Source organism: Alligator sinensis, unplaced genomic scaffold (genome assembly GCF_000455745.1).
Source record: "Alligator sinensis unplaced genomic scaffold, ASM45574v1 scaffold953_1, whole genome shotgun sequence".
Lineage (NCBI taxonomy): Eukaryota > Metazoa > Chordata > Crocodylia > Alligatoridae > Alligator > Alligator sinensis.
Genome location: NW_005842365.1, coordinates 1,386,643 through 1,393,009, shown reverse-complemented (window position 1 = coordinate 1,393,009; position 6,367 = coordinate 1,386,643).

Below are 6,367 nucleotides of genomic sequence, written 5' to 3'. Positions count from 1 at the left end.
CACTTATGCATCCACTGTGCTGGGATCAGTGCCTGAACGGCCGAAGTATGTGGATACAGAAATGCCATCTAGGTACACAAAGGGAAATAGAAATCCAGCCAAAGTGCTTCTTATTGTTTGGTTTTCAGAGAAGGAAGCTTTTACTCTTATTTACTTCTCACTTCACTTCCTGAAGCCCCTTGCTTTCCCAAGGGTTTGAATTACACTTTGACTCTTGACTCTTGCGGGGTCTGCAAAAAAAATTCAACTGGTTCATTGGAAGGAGCAATCAGATTGGAGACCCCCAGGTTTGATTTTCAAATCTTACTATAGGGGAGCTTTCGTCTCTTATCAAACTCCCCCGTATTCACATCCTGGCTTTCCCTATAAATAGGTGTCCATGTAAGCATGCCTGTCCTGAGAATCCCATGATTTCATGTTTAGTGACCTGGATATTAAAAATGCCACAAATGATCTGGTCTATAACTTTCTTGTTTGTAGCTCAAATTCCTACGACTTACCTTTTTAATGAGTTTTCTCCATGCTTCACTTGAAAACAAGTTACATTTTCTCTTCTTGGCTGTGTCAGGGCCTGTGATATCTTTTTAGCCTTTTACCTTTGTTGGACTGAATCACTATGCTCATCACTGTGAAATCTTTTCCAACCTTGTCTTTTTGATTCCATTCCACCGCTCTCCTCTGTTTCCCAAATTGTTTTGTCGGGATATTACTGAGTTATTGCTCCTTTTCTCATTATCACTTTTGCAGGGGGGAAGTTGTGGGGAGGGGGGAGAAGGGAGGCTCTTTCCCCTCAAAGCATTACCACTGCTTTCTAATCCAGAGACACAGCTTTCATTGTAGGGGACTTCAGGAAAATTCAGCTACACAGCAACCTCTTCTTCTGTTCTTCGCCCATCTCCCACAAGAATGAGATACAGAGTCTTAATTGTGTGGCTGTCACAAAACTTTAGGGCCAGAGCCTCAGCAGGTGTTAGGTAGCAAAACTGAGTTACCCCATCAGTTGAGTGCCCCCACTTTTGTTCCTTGCACACTTCTAACACCATGTAATAAAAGTTGCTGCATAGGGAGCTGGGCAAAGAATAAACAGCATTGATAGCTCCCAGTTACCTGCTTTAAATGCGGGTTAAGAAAAGGTTAATTCCCTTGTCTTATAGCTTACTTTGGCAGCTGCTGTTGAAAGTAGATGCTGCTTCCTGATGCAGTGTTGCCAATTCTTGTGATTTTATGATAAGTCTCATGAGATTTGGAGCAGAATCTTATTTCACTTTATATGCCCAAATAGCAGTTACCCAGACACATAAGTGCCATTTTTGGCAATTAGACACATTTTACAATCCAATTCCATGTGCTGTATGTATACATAAGCATCCACGCCTTTAGCTGAGTAGTATGTAGCTCTGTATATACCTGCCCTGGGCTGGTGCAGCTCACAATTTCTATCTAATAAAAAAAAAAAAAAAGATTGGCAGGTGTTAAAGATGGGAGATGGGACTTTGGCTGTTTTTGCCCAATAGCTGAGTGGTATGGATGTTTACTAAAAAAACAGCAGGCTCAGGTTTTAGATCACCATACCCCATTACCTAGAGGAGGTCTGCATCCATGTCTTTGACATCTGAGCATAAAATACCAACTACCACACAGCTAGCCTGGTATCATGCAGGATGGCTCCAGCCCTGGGCATGAGAGAAGATATGTGGTTTCAGGAGGGAGAGAACAAGGTACAAGATGTGTGGCTCAGTAAGAGGGGTTCTGGTCCTTCAGGGAGAAGATTATGTGTTTGCCCACTGCTCTTCATCAAAGCAGTAATAATGGCAAAATGCAGTGGGCCAGTTTCAAGGGGAGGGCTGGAGAGGCACTTAGTGCCTAACTTGAGGCCTGGTGGTTAGTGTACAGTGAAAAAATGTTAAAAAGACACACGTTCAAGCTTCCTGTGAATGAAGAGGCCTCAAACCTGGGTTTCCTGCTTCCTGGGTAGGTGTTGTACCCACTTGGCTCCTGAACTAAAACTTGGGAAACTTTTCCTCGTTCTTGTTGGACCATAATCTTGGGATATCTGCTCAGGTGTGCACATATAGAGCTGCATAACTGCATAGCCAGCATCAGCTTACTGAGCATGCACAGTAGCTGGGTTGATGCTTGCACATTCATACTGTACATGGAATAGGATCACAAAATGTGTGTAAGTGCCAAAAATAGCAGTTATGCAGTGGAGGAACTGTCATTTGCATGAATAAAGTACAATAGGATCTGCCTTTGATGTCCTTCTTAAAGAATCTCACCTTGCATTTTTGGAAAAAAGGAATGTTTTTGTCCTCATTGTTGCCCAGAAAAGCCTGAAAACCTGGTTTCTAAACCAGAAAGCAAATATACAGATCTCCTGTTACAGATTGTAAAAATCCCAGTGTTTTTAAGTCGAGGCATGATACTTTGGGACCTGACTCTTGATCTGTGAGCAGTTGGTATTGACCAAGCTACTGGTATCCTGATGGCTTGCTGGAAAGTTGCCATATCTTCGTCCTCAGAAGGGCTAAGAGAAGGCAACGTGCATTGCAGGCCCTTCCCATGCAGAGCTGAGATGCCTGAGCAGAGAGGAGGCTGCAGCAGTTACATGATTTCTGTTCAATGCAACCATAAACTCATAACATATGTCTGCACCATGTCCTGGACACTCTAGGTGATCATTAGTCCTGAGTATGCCCCTCCCACTTGCTCCTGCTTACAACAACCAGACCTCCCTGAAGCCACTTTAAAGCATATTGGAGAAGAGTCCTCAAAAATGGCCACAGCAGGCATCCCCAAAGCAGCTTCATGTTAGGCAGAAAGTACATTTGTAGAGCCAGATGTGCATGTACTGATGCTCTCAGGAGTCCTAGCCTGCCCCTAGGGGAGAAGGGAGAAACCCTAGTCAGTGTGGCTGGAAGATGGTCTCCAATGATGTTTGTACTTAGTTCTAGTTCTAGTTAAAGTACTTCCTTGTGGTCAGAGTTCACCCTCCAATAGCAGAGGCTGCACCCATGCGGAGCTGTGCAAGGTAAACCAAGACAGCAAAGCAGTAATGGCAATTATGCCCCTCAGGTTTTGCTGGTGCTGGAGATCTGCTCTTTAACATTAAAGGCATTGCATTCTAAAGACATTGCATTAAGCTGTCATTTTGCAGAAAAGACCGCTGGACCCAGGAGAAGGCTGGAGACCATACACTGAATTCTGTAGCTTTGCCTCTGAACAAGTCTGGCAATTTGGCTCTGGAGTATGTTCCCAGCCCTCTCCAGGGCCTCTGAACAATACAACTTTCTCTGAACAGGACTCCAATGAAAGCACATGTACAAAGGGATATGAAAGAGGAGCCTGAGCAAACATGGAAATGAAGCATTTACAGACTGCTTCTCACTCCTGTGCTTCTTGCATTGGGAATTAATTAGAACTGGAGTCTTGCCAGCCTCCACCCCTTTGAAGGCTCAGGGTTTGCCTGGCTTCCCCTCTGCAGGCAGTCTGCTTTGTTTATTTTATTTTACTCTCAACATCATTTGAAAGTGTTTTTAGGAGACAGGCCTAACCAGCAAATAGCTGTAATGCTGCATGGGCATGGGACAGAGGAAAGGGGAAGGAACAGCACCACTGAAACCAGGAAGGATGAAGCACACAGGGCCTGAGGTCCAATTGCCTGGACCCAACTGATTGTATATAATTACACTAATATATTGTGGGTTGGATCCCTCTGGAACTGCTAGCATTTTAACAACCCTGCTACTGCTGGTTCAAATGATGACACAGCCTCAGGCAATGGAGAAAATTGCCCTAACTTGCAGAATGGGAGCTGCTCTCCAAGAAACTGAGGCCCACATTCCCTTCCCTGGGTCCACTCATCATCTCCTTTCCTCCTAACTCCTCCAGGTAGACATTTCCATTTATACTATCTATTTGAGTCAGTTTCTGCAAGCCTTCATTCCAGTAGCTTTTCAAGTACTGCAAAAATCTAAGTTTGGCACTTGGATCAAATAAAATATAGGGAATGAGCACTAGTGATCATTTATGTTTTGACTAGTGCTCATGCTACAACATAGCCAATGGATGGGCTACAGACTAAGGCTGAGTAGACCCAGGAGGTCATGAGAGCATGTCTATACCAGCAATTAGCTAAACTTAAATAATTTTTAAAGCAATGTAGTTAAAGTACTTCAAAACCACATGTGGAAACTGATTCTGTTTAATTCAGTTTACCTTAAACTGAGTCCTAATGCACTTAGGGTAAATTGACATAAAGCCTGATTTATAGGCATATACTCAAGGGCTTGCACTGATTTATACAAACTGGCATAAAGTCCCACCAATAATTGAACTGTTGCTGTCCCATGTGAAGCGATCCCATAGATTTTGGCTTCAACAAACACCCATTTCCTGGCTCTGGAGATGGTCACACCACTAAGGGCACTGACAGACATTCAGGACCTTGCTTTAACTCATGGCACCTTACACAAAGTGCCATGAGTTAGAGCACCCCCCTTCCCCCCTGTTGGGGAGGCGGGGATTGAGCCTGCCTTCAGGTGAGCAGCAAGCCAAGGAACTTCCCCTCTCCCCAGCTGAGGGGCTGCCTCTCTCCTAGTCTTCCTTTACCCCCAGCTTCAGGTCTGTCAGCAGGGAGGGAAGGAGGGAGAAACAGGGTAGCCTGTAGCAGCAAGCTGCCAGCTGGGCTTTGCCCAGCCTGTGCTGGAGGGGAGGGGGGTAGATCAGAGCCCCCAACACCTTGCAGGCCCTGCCTGGCTCCCCCCACCCAGTACCCCAGCTGCTAGCTTCCCTCTCCCTCCTCCTTCCATGCTGACAGCCCTGGGGGTAGAGCTGGGTTGTATTAGCTCAGCCTTGAACATATGAAAAATTAACCCTAGGGACCACAAGTTCCCTAAGGTGCTCTAAAGCAAAGCTTCTTCATCTGATATCTCTTTTGAGGAGGGTTAATTTTTTTGCATGATTGGCCACTTTAAAAGTACTCTGGAGAATGCATGTGTGTTACGGCACAGCTGTAGAGCACTTTTAGGGTCCTGATAACATGAAAAATGTAATTTCTGTCTGCTCCCTAACTCATACTGGATTTTGACTAGGGTATATTCTATGCCTCTGTCCCCGCTGTGTTTTTTTTGAAGTCCACAGACCAGCTGAACTTTTCCTGTGAGGTATGGATCACAGAGAGCTTCCACTGGTTTCACAAATGAGAGCACTCAGCATCCCACAGGACTGGGACCTGAATGGGTGGTTTTGTAGACTATCTACATAGCTGTGCTAGTGCTGCAGCTGGGGGTGACTGCTGGCTCCTGGACTCTGGCATATTGCTGTTGTTCACCACCCTCTCCAGATTGTGTTTTCCTCTGCCCTCACAAAGCTGGCCGGTTCTATGACTACATAGAGGTGAATGGGAGGTGGCATGAACTTCCTGGAGCATCTGAAGTCTCAGAAACATGGCCTAGGACAGTTGTATGGGCTGGGGCACAAGAGTGTAGACCACCTGGTAGTTTGCTGCTTGCTCTCACAGCAGAGGTGTAATCCTTCTCCTCCAGCACCATACCACAATGTGAGACCTGTCTATCAGCCTGCAGGTGCAATAAAGGTTTCCCTCGCTTTATGCAGGTTCTGTTTGTGAAAATTTGCTCTTATGCAATTACCCTTTTTATACCAAAAATCAGTTATATGCGAGCTAAATTCACTCCTACGCAATCAGTGTGTTGGAAGCCCACAGTCAGCTGTGGTGCAGTTTGTGCGGTGCATTGTGGGAGTGACGTGCACCAAAATATAGTCTCTCACGTGGATCTGTGCTCCTTACTTGTTGACTGCGACACGTGTTTCTGTAGTTGCCATGCCCATTATGATAGTGGTTTTGGAACGTATCCCTAGTTGTTACATTGTAAAGTGGGTTCTCTTTATGCAAATTCAAATTATGTACTGTTTTCCAGGAACGCATGTACAGCATAAAGCAAGGGAAACCTGTATATTTGGGGCTTCTCTAACACATTCTTAGGAGCTAGGTTAAGCATCTTCTCAAGGCTCTCCTATTTGCATCATGCCTCTGATCTAGGCAAATCCATTAAACCTGTTTCTGATCATGCATGTGATAATCTCCAGCTAGCAAATATTTTTGCCACAGCTGCCTTTTGAGGGAAAAAAAGGCTTATTGCCCACTTTTAATCATGGTACACTTATGATCCATTGCAGAACACAGTTGGGCACTGTCCTCTTGTCTTCCCATCAAATGCTGTCTGAAGTGTTTATAAACAATTGCCTTTGCATCTTCAGAGAAGAAAGGAATGAATATGGCCATAGGAGAGGAGAATGCGATCACTTGGTATCACACAGTCCAGGATGCAGAGTAGCTGCTTCCTGC